Below are 16419 nucleotides of genomic sequence, written 5' to 3'. Positions count from 1 at the left end.
CCAGCAAACAAACCTTATATCAAAAACTCTGCAGCAATGAAGAACAAGTTTCAGAAATGAATCACTTCATACCTTATAGCAAAAGAAGTGATACGAACTTATTTAGTGCATTAATTCCGATCGTCAACTCAAATGTGTTGAGCATTGGGATTGGACATCACACGCGTGCATTGAATGCATAGCGGTGTTTTTGGAGTAACTGTCAATTCCCAAAAATGATTACTTGCCTTGAAAAATCAACCAGTTGACGTCACCCGAGATATGGTTCAATCTTCATCATACTTAGCAATAAATGCACCATCATGTCTTTTAGTCCGTGGGACCCACCTGATTTGAACACGTATGAACAATTTGAACTGACTTCACGAGAGTTCAGGTAGTTCAAAGCGTACACTGTGCCAAGAAAATTCTCTTTGAGAAGATTAACTCTGTTAAGTGTCGCTGGTCTTTTGAACCTCATTGAACATGTTGAACACCACTGAACTGTTTGAAAGGTTCAATGAGTTCACAGCCTGGAGAAAGAGGATATAACACATCATACGCGGCCGCGAAAAAGAAATGCTGCAAAACACTTTGAGTGAACTTTAGCATGAAAAACGTTTTAGACACCTTAGAACCTGCGGTACCTAAATGAACATTATGAACTCCCTTCAAAATGGTTCAATGAGTTCATGGGGTTCAAACAGACCATTAAAACTTGGCGTTACGGATTAAGAGACAATTTACAAACGGATTAAGTATTGAACCAAGGAATTTCTAGAAAGATAAGGACTCAAATAAAATTTTGTAGGGTGACTTACTCTTGCTATGAAGAATGAATGACGAGATAACATATGTTCATTAGGCTATCTACCTGCATTTGTAGTTTCAATTCATTAGGTTGTGATTATTATGATCATTGTGCTATCTGTTTGTGTTTGTAGTTTCAATTCATTAGGTTGGGTTTCACTCCTTGATGTTGTTCGAGCTTCACAAATTCATTCCTGTTATTTTATAAAAAGAATTAGAACTATTTCGAAAACGCTACCTTCATCCTTAAAAAAATTAAAAATTTAATAAATTGAAATATTATATAAACATTTTCAAAAAAATTGCTTCGAGAAGCTTCACAACGTGCCATTAACATATTTTATTCTCTTGCTTAAAAAGCAGCCTGTTGAAGGCTACGGTCAATGAAAAAAGTGTGAGTGTGTTAATGTAAATTAAGGTTAAAAACAACCACAAAAAGTAGTGTACACACAATCACGTTGCATAACAGCTTGGATGCATCAAAAAAATATGTTTGACCAGTAATTTCCAGCACGATTTTATTTTTTCCCAAAATTCTCGCAAAAAATGATTTCTTTTGAATCACATGGGAAGTTAACGGCCTTTAATCATTAAAGCTTTCGCTAGAGAGATCTAAATTTTTTGTATTTAAGCAACGGTAGCGCTATTAAAGTTTGCAATTTGGAGCAACGAATTTCTTAGAATTGAATCGTTTGTTCTGGAGTATTCAAACAATACACAGAGCTCTGAATTTCTGGGGAAAGATGTTGGAAGGCAGAGCACTTGTTGTGGAAACAGATATGTCACAGAAAATGCAAGATTATGCCATGTTCTGTGCCTGCGAGGCTCTCGATTTGCACGAAGTTACAGAATACGAAGCCATTGCTCGTTTCATTAAGAGGGTTTGTTTCAACTTTCTACTAAATTTCTCTTCCAGATTTTAGGCCTAAATTGATTTTGTTCCTTAACAGTTTCTGCAAATTCCAGGCTTTAAGCTTCAAATTTTCCATTTTATCTTTTCCTCTTACTTTTAACTGTAACAGATGTGTTTCGAAAGATTATTAAATGGACTTCTTCAAAGTGGGCCTTGTTGCTCTTTGGTACTTTTGTCCTCGATGACAAGAAAGTAAAAAAAGAGGATGTTGTGTTGGTTAAGTTACATATTTTTAATAAGCATGTGGTTATATCCTTCTCATGGGCCAGTTTAGTGACACGGACATATTGACTTGGCTGACGTGTTATGTGTTTAAAACATCTTACTTTCGAGCCATGCTGGTGACACGGATAAGTGAATAGCTCTGATTTTGCATTAATTTAATGACATCTTTGATTTAATATGTCTACGGACTAAAGGGCATATTCCTCAGGATACTCCTTGTGTCGGACAAGTTAAAAGTTTTTTTTGGAAGATGTTTTTGTGTTTCATTTGGTTTTTTGAACTTGTTTGGAGTCCGTCAAACCCTAACGCCATGAGAGTCGCAGCGCCGCTGGAGCTACAGAGCTCGAATCAGTTTGTTCAGTTACAGAGAATGAAGCAAAAAATGGTTTTAACCGAGAGCTTAACGGTTGACTGGTTAGTTTGTTTGATTAGTTTGCGTTTAACAGGTATGTTTCTTGATCACATGATTTAAAAGATTCAGATTTTTTGTTCGAATAAAGTCTTTTTCAGTTATGCAAAATGAAAATAAGGAAATCTTCATGCTTTATTTTTGTTTTTCATGACTGGGAAATCAAACATCTTCAGTTTTCTCTCTTTCTGTTGCACAGTTAAAAACAGTTATTTGATTTTTCAGTTTACAAATCCTGTAAGTTATTTGTAACCCTATACGAGGGTTATTCGAAAAGAAAATGTGGTGTTTTGTTTGGGTATAAAACAGTTTGTTTTCAGAACAGTTGAAGTGAAGAAAAACAGAGAAATACAGCGAGAAGAGTGTGAATAAAGTGATAGCATTTGTAAAAAGAAGTGTTGTAGTTTACCAGAGATAGTCGAGGGGTTTCTTGAGAATCAATACTCTGTTTTTTGTTACAGAGTATATGAGGCTTTATTGATTTGAAACTATATTGTTCAGAGATTGGATAGTGTTGATTTTATCGTTGAAGAATATTGTTGCAAAATTTTTTTCATATGTACAGACTGGTAAAATATTTTCGCTCCAATCCCTGATGGTTTTGTGACTGCAAGATTTAAATGCATGCATAAAATCACCAGTGGCTGTAGCTCGAGTTGAAATATTTATTGATAAGAAGAGGGGTTGGTGCTCCTTGAGGCCTTGTGGTTTCTAAAACTTGTGAACTGAGTTGGTGCTCTTTTTGAATTAATATAAGGGATCTTCCGAGTGGTTTTTCTACCCCAAGAGGGTTTTCCACTCATGAAAACTATGGTGTTATGTGCATTGTCTTGTTTCATTCTGTTTTACTAGTTTATGCTCTGATACGTCATATTTTTAGTTCTCTTTATTTCATACCCTGTTTTTGTTGGGTTTATGTAATGCAATATTTGAAGTACTCATTTAGATGTTTCAAGTTTGTGTAAAAGATTTAATACCATTTTTTTAACAAGTCTGAATCAAGTGTTTTAGTTGGTTCTATGGTATATTTCATGCTTCATTAATGTATTTCATCAAGGTGTTAAGTCTCAGTCATCTGTGCATACTGTGAATTAAATTTATCAGGTTCATAAAAGTATATCTTGTTAAAATTTGTCACACTTTGATTCACCCCCCCTCTCAGAATGTTTCCACTTCCAACAGGCCTGTAATTGGGCTGTAATTTTTTGGGTGATAGTTGTGATATTGTTTGGAGCAGTCAAAATTTATCTCACAAATGGTTTTGGCAAGCTGAGCTTTGAAAGTTACAGTTCAGTGTATGTCAAAGGATATGTAATGTCCTGATTTAAAGGATATGTAATTTCCTGATTTATTGTGTGTTGTCATTTCTCTTAAAATTTTACATTTTTTAGTGCTTAATGTCTATCTTTTCTTACTGTTTATAAAGGATCTGAATTCTTTTGAAATCTCTGCTTGCACTTCATTGAAAATATATTTCACAATGAACCTCTTTGCTTTTTCAACAATAACGCACTCAAATTTCAGATTGGTGGCTCTCGAACAGGCATAGCTTGCTACCCATTTGACACAACTTCAGCAATTTGAACCAGAAGCTTCATAAATCTGTTCTCCCATTGTGTTTTTTAAGTTGATTGAGTCCTGTTCTGTTCTGTTCTGCTCTGTTCCCCTTTCTATCAATATAAGCTAACATATATATTGCAATATTAACTGACTCGAATCAGATTCTGAGGGCATAGAATCTATTCAGTAACAGAAATCAAATTCCCTCATTTTAATCCAAACACAGTACAGAAGACTGTAAAATTATATTTTTGACAGTTGACATGTTTTTGTTTATCACCACAGGGTTGAAAAGAGAATTGATGTAGCTTATGTTTTCAATTCTTTTTTTTTATTTGTTAGCTTATAAGTATAGAAATAAGTATTCAGTCTTAAGATGCATCATTGTATAAGTTACTTTCATACACTGTAATTTATATATCTGTGCATCCTAAGAACTTGATAGTCGTTTCCTACTTATATATTTGTACATCCTAAAAACTGGATAGCCGTTTCCTACCTATCAGAATAGAATTGAAGGGAAAAACTACTAACTGATTTAGTTTATGTTTTAGTATCTTAATGGTTTTTAGATTTGATTACAGATTTTATAAGTTACTTTCATACACTGTAATTTATATATTTGTGCATTCTAAAAACTAGATAGCCGTTTCTTACTTATATATTTGTATATCCTAAAAATTGAATAGCCGTTTCCTACCTATCAGAATAAAGTTGAAGGGAAAAACTACTAACTGATTTAGTTTATGTTTTAGTATCTTACTGGTTTTTAGATTTGATTACAGATTTTATAAGTTACTTTCATACACTGTAATTTATATATTTGTGCATTCTAAAAACTAGATAGCCGTTTCTTACTTATATATTTGTATATCCTAAAAATTGAATAGCCGTTTCCTACCTATCAGAATAAAGTTGAAGGGAAAAACTACTAACTGATTTAGTTTATGTTTTAGTATCTTACTGGTTTTTAGATTTGATTACAGATTTTTCAAGGCTTTTCTGCTTGAAGTGAATCAGGAATGAAGATTTCTTCAATTGTGGGGCTTTAATGGATTGTATTATCTTGTTTGATTTGTGACCACAGTAATTTGATGAAGCGTATGGAATTGCGTGGCAATGCATAGTTGGGTTCAGTTTTGGATCATCTATTAGCCATGTGAGTGGAACATTTATCTATTTCCAAGTGGAAAAATTGGCTTTTCTGCTCTTCAAAGATGCACTTTTCAAGGAGAAGGAACAGGGTCAAATGGGCTTTGCAGATCTGGCATATATGAAGCAGTGACAGACACCCAAAAGGAAAAAGGACAAGAAACAAAAAGTACAGCCCTGTGCTGTAAAATAATAGCTTGTAGCAGCAGGCATCTGTACATTACTTCCATTGCTAAAGGGAGCAAAAGCTGGAAAATTTTGTAAGCTTTTGGCCACTCATGGCATCTAGCCTTTTCTTGGGACCCCACCATATATAGATCAAGCCTTTGGGTGGCTGTATGTATTTGCACCCAAGATTTCATCAAGAGCAGGGTTTCCAACTGGAGAATTTTTCAACTAAATTGGATAAACATTCTAATCCTGTTTGTAATTTCTATTGGTAGAAATGTGTTGTGAAAATTTCAAAATAGTTAAGTTAAAATTGTGGCTTTGATTATTTTTTTTTCTATAAAGAATAATTTACAATTTCTAATCATACATTTGGGATGTCAATTTAGAAAATTGCAATTATCATCCCTCAATTATTATTTCCCACAATTAGACAGTAATTTGTAAGCTCTGAAAGCACAATAGTAATTTACAGATTGAAATATATATATGCATATAATTATATTTTATTATTAATTTATTGATGGCTTTATATTTATAAATAATCTCATATTTGATAAATATTAAAAATGAATTAATATAAAAAAGAAAATTAAGATAGTGAAAATATTTTTCACACTAATTTCTAAAAGAAGATGTTTAGAAAGTATGATTAAACTAATTAATTTATGACAAATGAATAACACAAATTATGCATCATAATGCAGATTTTAGGATTTTTTGTTTTGTTTTAACAAAAAACCTTTAAATTCAAATCAATTGTCTTTCCAGCAACGCAATAAGGTTATAATACAAATGCAGACTCAAATCTTCTCAACGGACCACACCACCATATATATAGAGTGATTTTAGTAGCATAATGATGCTCTTATGATACACTATGAAACTACCATTTCAAGCACCAAATTAATAAGAGAAGTAATACATGAAACCATGAGCTAAAACTATGCAAAATATGGCATCAAAATTGTAAATTAAAGTTCAGGCTCAAATACCAAGATGAGTCCACGAATTATAAATAACATATTTCTTATACTTATCACATGTTATCATTACTCCATTTTGACTTTGTTATTTTCATTCAAAGATGTTCTATGGCACATCATAACATGCATTATAAGTAGTTGGTCACTAAGTCAAGTCAACAATGTAACTTTCACCTTATATTTTCTTATGCATATCATAAAATCTCTTATGCATTCTTATATTATCATAGATGCTCTTGCACATCTTGGATGATAAGAGATTCTCCTACAAAATATCATACCAATACATACAGTTACACATGGAAAAATGGTTGTCAAAATGGGACACTCTTTTCTATGAGGGCTCACAAATAATTAATAAATGATAAACAAATCGAACATTAGAGTTACAAGGTGTATGACAAATATATCTCAATATATTTGCACCTATCATAATCTTGCAAGAGTAGAAGGGAATACCAACATTGTCAACTATTTGCTAGGAGCTAAAAGGCCCATAGACTCACCACATCACCTAAACTTCTCTATGTTTATAGGGTTCATCAATGCATTTACAACTTTCTTCGGTATCAATATCTTCTAGAACCACCCTCTTATCCTCTACCATATTGTACATTAATGTGTTTCATTTGTACATAAAAAGTTTGATTCTTTCCCAAGTTACATCAATAACACTTTAATTATCACATTCACTTTGAACTAATCCATGACTTAGCCCAACATCTAAACGTAATCTTTGAAATTAAATGGCCTCTTGATAGGCATACTACCATATACTTTGTCTTTCTTATGGACAAAACAATTGTACCCTATTGCTTACTCATCCAACTAATAGCACCACCAAATTTATTATATAAATAGCTACTAATAGATCTCATGCTATCAACATCTTCTTCCAATTAGGATACATGTATGATCATGAATATCCACTAAATGGTATAAGTGCCCTTAGGCACCATCTCCTTGATATAATAAAGAGTAGATAACACATAAATATTTAAAGACCCTCTTCACTACAACTTGATGATCTTCTCTAGCACTAACAATGAAAAGGTTCAAGACTCTCAGCACACTTGAGTAATATTTAGTCTAGTGTAAATAATAGAATACATTATATTATCATATGTAGTAGTATAAGGAACATGAGACATTCTTCATCTCAATAAGTGTAGATAGACACTAATGATTGATAACTTAGTCACCATTGAAATCGTAACACTCACTCATTTGATATATGTCACCATAAAAGTATGCAACGCATACTTTAAATACTTACTCTAGCCCAACCAAAGATATACATGTTTGTTCAATTTCTTATAATCTTCATAGCTATGATGAACTTAGTAATCCCTAAGTCCTTCATATCAAACTATGTACAAAGTTGGGGATTCATGTCCCCACTCACTTTTTAGTGTTACAAAAATAACAAATCATTTACACACAATGTGATAACAAGGAAACATCACTATCATATTTGTAGCAAATATAGTGATATGATTTGAATCCCACAAATCCTAATCTTAACACAAAAGAATCAAAATTTTGGCATCACATCCTTGGGGATTATTTGAGACCATACAAAAAATTCATCTACAAACTATTGACACCTTGCCTTTCATAAGATAGCTTTTTTTTTCTATGACATAAATTTCTTCCTCCAAGTCACCATGCAAGAAATTTATTTTTGTGTCTATCTACTCTATCTCTAAATAAAAAGTTGTCACAATATACAATAAGAATCTCATAGATATAAATTAGCAATTAAGGAAAAATATTACCAATTGTTTTTTCTCAATCTAGGAATATCCTTTCACAACCAATCTCACATTGTACTTCTCAACACTATCATCTAAACCATTTTTTTAAAACCCATTTATAACCAATAGTTTGCTTTCCCTCTTAGAAGTTTCATTATTTTTAAATGCAGCTATCTCATCATCCATGGTTGATCTATAAGACTCACTATCATCCATCCCAATACCTCTTTTAGAATTCAAGATTCATTCATGCTAATAATAAAAGAAAGAATAAATCTAAAATTAAGTGGGCTATACCTCTTTGGTTATCTCCTTTGTTGAGTGAAATTCCTCAAAAAAACAAAGTGGATCTTCTTTCCCTTCAAATCTCTCGAACTCTCAATCTCGCCTCCTATTTGGTCTAATATTGAACTATTATTCAAGCCTTAATAAGAATTTTCTCAATATTCAACTATAAATAAATACAAAATAAAGACCCTAGTGCCCATAAAACATGCATATACAGCCACTTATTATCCTACTGGAGATCGATAAAAATATATACTAGTGGCTCTGGTGAAATAGAGAATTTGGCTACAGTACTTCGGTGTGTGAAATTCTACGGTCCTTGTCTTCAACATCATCATTTTCTCCAGAGATTTCTTCCAGGGATCTGCCATTTGTTTCGGGCACGAGAAACGTGAATACAAAACCCAGAGCATTGGTAAAGGCGAGTATCGTCAGAGCAGTCTTGAGATGCCCCTGTTTAGGATCAGCAAGATAACCAGCCCCAAAAGCGCCAACGATGGCCCCCAACTTTCCCATCGCAGCCGATATGCCATGGCAAGTCGACCGGAATCTGGCCGGGAAGAGCTCAGCCGGGACAATGAATGTGGTGCTGTTGGGCCCGAAATTTGCAAAGAAAAAGGTGAATGCATAGAGAACAATGAATCCAGTCCCGTTATCTTTGAAGTAATCGAACTTGATAGTGAGCACGAACATGAAGAAGGACATAAAGAAGAACCCGACGAGCTGAATGACGAAGCGGCCTATGCGGTCGATCAGGAATACCGTGCACCAGTACCCAGGAATTATTGATACCATTGCAATTCTCACCTGCGCCTATGCAATCATCTGTACCTCATGTATGGCTCCCATTTTGCTGGATTTATGGATCCAACCCACGGCTGCAAACATTTCCTTTTGAAACAGATTTTGGCTGTAGAAGGCAATGTCAAGGAGGAACCAGGTGGACGTGGTGCCCATGAGGTGTTGACCGTGGCGCCTCAAGAACTGAACCGAAAGCAATCTGAATTCCGGCTCGTTCGACTGCTGATCAGGATTAAATTGAAAAAATTATCACACCAGGTATTGTAATGTGGTGTGAGCTGCATAGGTCCCCAACCCATAATACAAAGGATTGTCGAAGTATTAAAAATTTGATGACAGAAATACGAGGGGAGGAAGCTGAACCTGAATCGCCACCAATAGATAATTCTAAGAAAGAGGAGAATGATTCCATCATAGAAGCAAACCCATATGCCGTAGTTGGAACTGCTAAAGTATTTCCCCGCGAAGATGAAGAGAGACTTTTTCATTCACAGATGTGGGTTGATGGAAAGCCTCTACATTTTATTGTTGACAGTGGGAGTCAAAAGAATTTGATCTCTAGGGAGACAGTCAAAAGATTAAATTTGAAAGTGACAAGACACCCACAACCATACTCTATGGGATGGGTGAATGAGGGACAAGATATTCAAATCAATCAACAATGTCATTTGCCATATTCAATCAAGCCTTTCAAGGATAAAGTGATATGTGATGTAGCACCATTGGATGTATGTGATGTCTTGCTGGGGCAGCCATACATGTATCAGAGGCATGGGGTATATGAGTCAAGGCCACGTAGTGTTACAATCAAGCTTGGTGAGAAGAGGTACCAAATACCAGAGGTATGTCCAACAAAAACTGCATCTTTAATTAGTGCTAAACAATGTAAACGCTTGATTGCTCAAACTGGAGCTTTTATTGTACTCATGATTCGCCCTGAACAAACAAAGTCAGTTGTTCTTAATACACATGCTAAGGTAACAGAGAATCAACAAAATCAAATAGATAAAATTTTGAAAGAATATCACAATGTGTTTACACCACCAGTGGGAGTACCAACACACTGTCAAGTCAAGCACTCTATTGATTTAATTCCAGGCACACCGCTACCACATGAGCCAATATATAGGAGGTCAGTTTTGGAAAATAATGAGATTAAGAGACAAATTCAGGAGTTGATTCAGAAAGGACACATTAGTCCAAGTGCTTCACCTTGTGGAAGTCCAATTGTCCTTGCTAAAAAGAAAGATGGGACATGGAGGCTTTGTATTGATTATAGAGAATTAAACAAAATCTCTGTTAAAAATAGATATCCAATCCCTCGAATTGATGATTTGTAGGACCAACTTAGGGGGGCTAAATTCTTTACAAAAGTTGACTTGAAATCTGGATACCACCAAGTACCAATTGATCCAGCAGATGTGTGGAAGATTGCATTTAAATCTAAGGAAGGTTTGTTTGAATGGTTGGTCATGCCTTTTGGCCTAACAAATGCCCCAGCCGCATTTATGAGATTGATGAATGATGTGCTTAGACCATTCATTGATTCCTTTGTAGTTGTTTATTTGGATGACATACTCATCTTTAGCAGAATTTGGTCTGAGCATTTGCAGCATGTTGAACAAGTTCTTTCAACTCTACAAAAACACAAACTTTATGCCAACATTGAGAAGTGTTCTTTTGGTATGCAGAGTATTCAATACTTAGGGTATATCATTGACGTTGAGGGTGTTCATGTTGATCCAGCAAAGATTCAAATAATTCAAGATTGGCCATCTCCTAAAAATTTCACAGAACTTCGCAGCTTCTTGGGCTTAGCCAACTTCTATCGTAGATTTGTGTTTGGTTTCTCACACATATCATGGCCTCTTAATCAATCACTCAGGGGTGGAGCACAAGCAAAATTTCAATGGACAGAGGCACAACAACAAGCATTTGAGGAGTTAAAGAAAAGACTATGTTCAGCACCAGTATTGGTCCTTCCAGATCTACACCAAGCATTTGAGATAGAAACAGATGCATCAGATTATGCTCTTGGTGCGGTACTCACACAAAATGGGCATCCTGTTGCCTATCACAGTGAAACTTTTTCTGATACAGTACGTAAGTATCCCACCTATGATAAGGAGTTGTATGCCATTGTTCAGGCTTGCAAACAATGGAAACACTATATACTGGGAAAAGAAACTGTTATACATACAGACCATAAACCACTCCAATTCTTGCAAACACAAGGAAAGCTACAGAATGATAGACATCAACGGTGGTCAGTCTATTTACAACAATTTCACCTCAACATTCGTCATAAAAAAGGAAGCAGTAACAAGGTGGCAGATTGTTTGAGTAGGCCTCCAATTGCAGGTTTGACAATAGTGTTGGATTCATGCGGTCATCAATCATCCATTTGGGAACAACTATATAGTACTGACCCTGATTTTGCTAACATCTATAGTAATTTGGTAGAAGGAAAATCTGTCTCTGATTTTCACTTGCAGGATGGGTTTCTTTGCCATAATGGTCACATATGTGTACCCACCGAAGAACGGAAGAAAATGATATGGGAAGCTCACTACAGTCGTGTTGCAGGACATTTTGGTATTGGTAAGACCACTGCTATCCTTCAAAAGTATTTCTATTGGCCAAAAATGAAGCAAGATGTCATTTCACATATACAAGCTTGTGCAGCTTGTGCGATTGCAAAACCAGCAAACCGTAAGTTGGGTCTATGCTTACCATTACCTATTCCTGATAAGCCATGGCAATCTATTTCAATGGATTTTATGTTTGGGCTTCCAACTACCAGGCGGGGGCATGATTGTGTATATGTTGTGGTAGATAGGTTTTCTAAAATGGCTATCATGGTGGCATGTAAAAAGATGATTTCTGCAGAAGATACTGCCAAGCTATTTTTTGAACATGTGTGGGTTCATTTTGGTTTGCCAAAAACCATTATTTCTGATAGGGATAGCAGGTTCATCAGCAAATTTTGGTCTACACTATGGGCTAAAATGGACACGAAACTGACAAAGTCCACAGCATTCCATCCTCAAACAGATGGGCAGACAGAAGTGGTGAATCGAATGATTATTCATATTTTACGGATGTATCATTCAAAACATCCTCGCACGTGGGATGAAAGCTTACCCTATGTGCAACACAGCTACAACCGTGCACTCCATAGTACTACAGGGCACAGTCCATTTGAGGTTTCTCTTGGGTACCAGCCATTGGCACCTATGGATGTAGCAATACCATCTCTACAGTCTAGTAGTCCATTGAATGGTGACAAGGAGGTAGATAAAGCAGAAAAATTCATTGATAACATTAGACACCTACAACAACAAGTTTATGAGATATTGGAGCAGAGTAATCAGAAATATAAGGAAAGACATGATAAACATAGAACTCCCCATCAGTTTCAGGTTGGTGACAAGGTATGGTTACATTTTCAGAAAGAGCGTCTGCATGGACCAAATAGGAAGCTTCGACCTCTTCGTTATGGACCATACACTATTGTGAAACAAGTTGGTGAGAATGCTTTTGAACTTAATTTGCCATCCTTTTTGGGACTGCATCCAGTTTTCAATGTGGAGTTGTTGAGACCCTATTTTCCTCCTTTATTGGATATCTCCCAAGCTACTGAATACATTCAAGCTGCAGAGTTAAACCCCTCTACTACTGCTCCAGTCCAGTGTGACCATGTTACTGAAGCCATTTTAAAGACTTTGAGAAATCAGAAAATCCCTTTGTATTGGGTGGTTCGAGCTGGTCAGCATTCTCATCAAGGCAAGTGGCTTACTAAGGAACAAATTGAAGAACAATTTCCTCATCTGTTGCAGTAGATTAGTGCAATGGGGCCCATTGCCTCTTAAGGGGGGAGGAATGATCAGGATTAAATTGGGAAAATATTGAAATCTAATTTTTTCAAAATTTTCTATGTTTTAGTAAATTGCAATTTTGAGGGTCTTCGGTGCATTTTTGGACAAATATGCTGCTCGGAAACATGATGAAAAAGTTATGCCTTCTCAAAGTGGACTAAAATTTTATATTTAGTTTTTTGATAATTTTGATAGTTTTAGTAGTTTAATTGTAATAAACATTATGGTGACTCTTCGTTTCAATTCCAAGGGATTTGTGTGACCCTTGGGATACATTCGACTTGTATAAACTCCAATTTTGAATAGAATGGAGACAGTTTTTGGTTTGCAATCTTCTTGTTGTCAATTTTTGTGTTGAAATCTACAATACCGCAGGTATCACACCAGCTATTGTAATCTGGTTTTCATAAATCAGATCAACTGCATTCTGCCTTGGTTTTCTTCGATGTCGACCTTCAGAACTCTCGACATGTCCGCCGTCGCTTTGCTTGCGTTCTTGGCTACCAGGGCCGTGTAACGAGCGGTCTCGGGCATCTGCATTCGCCAGTAGAACGTAAGCGCCGCCGGTAGTGCCCCGAACATCAGGATAATTCTCCATACATAGTCTGCTTGATGAGCTATTTGGGTGTGTAAAAGGCCTCGCTCATACATTCTAAATGCGGTGGAGACGATGAGAGCTACTATCCCACCGGCCAGGATGCCGAATCCCTGCATGGCGAAGACGGCTGCGAGGAAGGCTCCTCTGGTCTTCTTGTTGGTGTACTCAGACATGATGGTGGCGGACAATGGATAATCTCCGCCTATGTCGAAACCCAGCCAAAATCTGAAGAAACACAGCGTGGCCATCAAGCCTTCCTTATTACTGCTGAAGGAGAGACCTTGCGCGATGGAGCACACCCCCATGAGCATTAGAGTCATCCCGTACACTTTCTTTCGGCCCAGTTTGTCTCCCATGTACCCGAAGAAGAGTTCCGCACAAGGCCACCCCCGTGACTGCAGACAATACGTGCCTGGGCAAAAGACCGGGCGGCGAGTTATGGGGATAGTAGATTCGTCCCAGCAGTTTGGTGACAGTCGTAATGCAGAAGAGATCGTAGGCATCGGTAAAGAAGCCCATTCCGGCAATTACAATGGCCGTGAAATGGTACCATTGTGTATTTGCTGCGTCCAGAGCCGTCAGCACGTCCAGCTGCTTCTTCGCCATGGTTGGAAATCAAAAATCCACTCACCTGCAAGTATAGAAAAACAGAGCCATCACAACTAAGAAAACAAATAAAATAAGATAAGACGAAGACCTGCCCCTCCCCACAATTGGGTGGGAGTCCTCTATCTATCAGCACATGATATAGACATACCCCTCAAAAGTTACAGAGCAAATCCTAGGCTCCCAAAACATTTGCTTGAAGAAATCGATCTATTCATTGAGTTCATATAGAGATTTTTTATTCTATCAGAATATAGTTTGATGATTGATTTCAATGACATGTCCTCTTCATTGGTTTTCTTAGTTTCATAGCCAGAATTGAACCTTTCATATGGATTGTGGAAAACTAATATCTTTAATTCATTATCTCTTTACTTCCATTTATTAATTAATTGAAAATTTGAAAATTTAAAAAATGTTGTATTCTGGTTTTTAAGTAATTAAATTAATTCATTGTGAAAAATCTAATGCACCCATCTTAAAGTGAAATATCTTAAAATTATTTATAATTTTGAAACATATATTTTATTTTATTTTTTAATTTAATTATTGTTTCATTTTTTATATTCTCACCCCCCCCAAAAAAAACTACACAAATCAATCATAAATATTCAATGCTTTTATTAAAGAGAGAAATAAACGGATAAAAAGTTAATAAGAATATAATAATAATACTTAGTTGATAAATCAATGTAGATACGTTGTTTTATGTAATTATAAATAATTTGTCATTTTATATGAAATTTCAATTAGGTTGAATAAATGTTTTGGTATTAGTAAATCTTTTGTTTTTATTAATAGTAATTTTCACAACTATGAGGTCAATTGTGTACCTATGAATATGATTTACGCAAATGCAAATATGATCTTGACATTTGGATTTATTCTATATAAATCCTTGAATATTTGTTTTCAATCTATCGTGATTTTTTTATTTGTCTTCACATAGTTTTACTTGATTTCCTAGTCAAGAGTTTACAAATGATAGAGATAATTCATTCCTTGTGTCAAATCTCACAAAGATGTGAAGTTAACAACTTAGACAATAATTGAATATAGCATTAAAACTTATGATGCATGCCCTAGATGATGATGTAATTAGAAATATAGTAGTAAGTACTTTGAATTCAATGTCAAATATTGTAGTTTTTTTGTTTTTTTAGTTTTAATAAAAGTTGAAGGGTAATAAAGCACCACAAACAAGGTATAAATCTTCAAAATTAAAATTGAATGCACCCATTTGAAATTGAAATATCCACAATTATTTATATTTTTGAAACATACAATATTTTTTAATTTATTTAATTCTTGTTTTAGCTTTTATGTTTCTTAAAAAAAAAATCAAACATGTAAAATATTCTTTTGAACTTTTATGTTTCTAAAAAAGAAAAAGAAAATTCATCTTTAAATATTTATGGCTTTTATAAAAGAAAGAGATATCAATAGATGAAAATTTAATTAGAAAATGATGATATTTAGTTTAATAAATTAATGTTGATTTGTTATTTTATGTGTTTATAAATAATTCATCATTTTCTATGAAATTTCATGATTATCGAATATATGTTCTAGAATTAGTAATTTTTTTGTCTTTACTAAGAGTCACTTTCATATCGGTGAAGTTAATCATGCTTCCATGAATATGACGTGGAAATGTGAATATGATCTCAATGTGTGAATTTCGTCTCTATAAATCCTTGAATATTTGTTTTCAATCCATCGGGATTTTTTTCATTTCTCTCTACATAAAAAATTTATTTTCTAGTTGAGAGTTTGCAAATGATAGAAATAATTCCATCCCTATGTCAAATCTCACAAAGATGCTAATTCAACAACTTGCACAATAATTTAATATAGCATACAAACTTATAATGCATGCTCTATATGATGATGTAATTGGAAATATCATAGTAAATTCTTCAAATTCAATGTCAAAAAATGTATCTCTAATGTTGTTATGTTAATAGTCTTTTATACGTGACTAGGCTTTAATCATTTTTTTAATATAACTCCATGGGTATTCAATTAAGAAAATTACTTGTCTAATTAGGACACAAAGTTCGGCTAGTATAGTTAAGGTTGACTTTAAATTTGAATAAAAAAATTAAAATGTTAGGATTCATTACTACAACTTTACATTTCACTTGCATCATTATGCAATCATGGATTTAATTGAGGTGAGGAGATGCATGAATGTAACTAACAATATCAATTCTTAGGAATAATTTTAGATGGTGGCATACAAAATATTAAGTTATGTGTCAACAAGTATTGTCGATCTTGTATTCT

General features: G+C 34.7%; 1 long non-coding RNA gene and 1 pseudogene across 1 annotated transcript; one reads left to right on the top strand and one right to left on the bottom strand.

The window, feature by feature from the left end:
• Positions 1-1270: 1270 nt before the first annotated feature.
• Positions 1271-5544, top strand: LOC131061457 (uncharacterized). The gene is made up of 2 exons (XR_009110540.1): positions 1271-1670; positions 4984-5544. It is a non-coding gene; the product is annotated as an uncharacterized LOC131061457 (long non-coding RNA).
• A 2988-nt stretch (positions 5545-8532) lies between these two features.
• On the bottom strand, positions 8533-14130 carry LOC131061477 (low affinity inorganic phosphate transporter 1-like; annotated as a pseudogene).
• Positions 14131-16419: the final 2289 nt, after the last annotated feature.

This window comes from Cryptomeria japonica, chromosome 8 (assembly GCF_030272615.1).
Source record: "Cryptomeria japonica chromosome 8, Sugi_1.0, whole genome shotgun sequence".
In the NCBI taxonomy this organism is placed as follows: domain Eukaryota; kingdom Viridiplantae; phylum Streptophyta; class Pinopsida; order Cupressales; family Cupressaceae; genus Cryptomeria; species Cryptomeria japonica.
The sequence above is the reverse complement of the archived record's forward strand: the minus strand, read 5'-3'. Positions and strand labels throughout refer to the sequence as shown.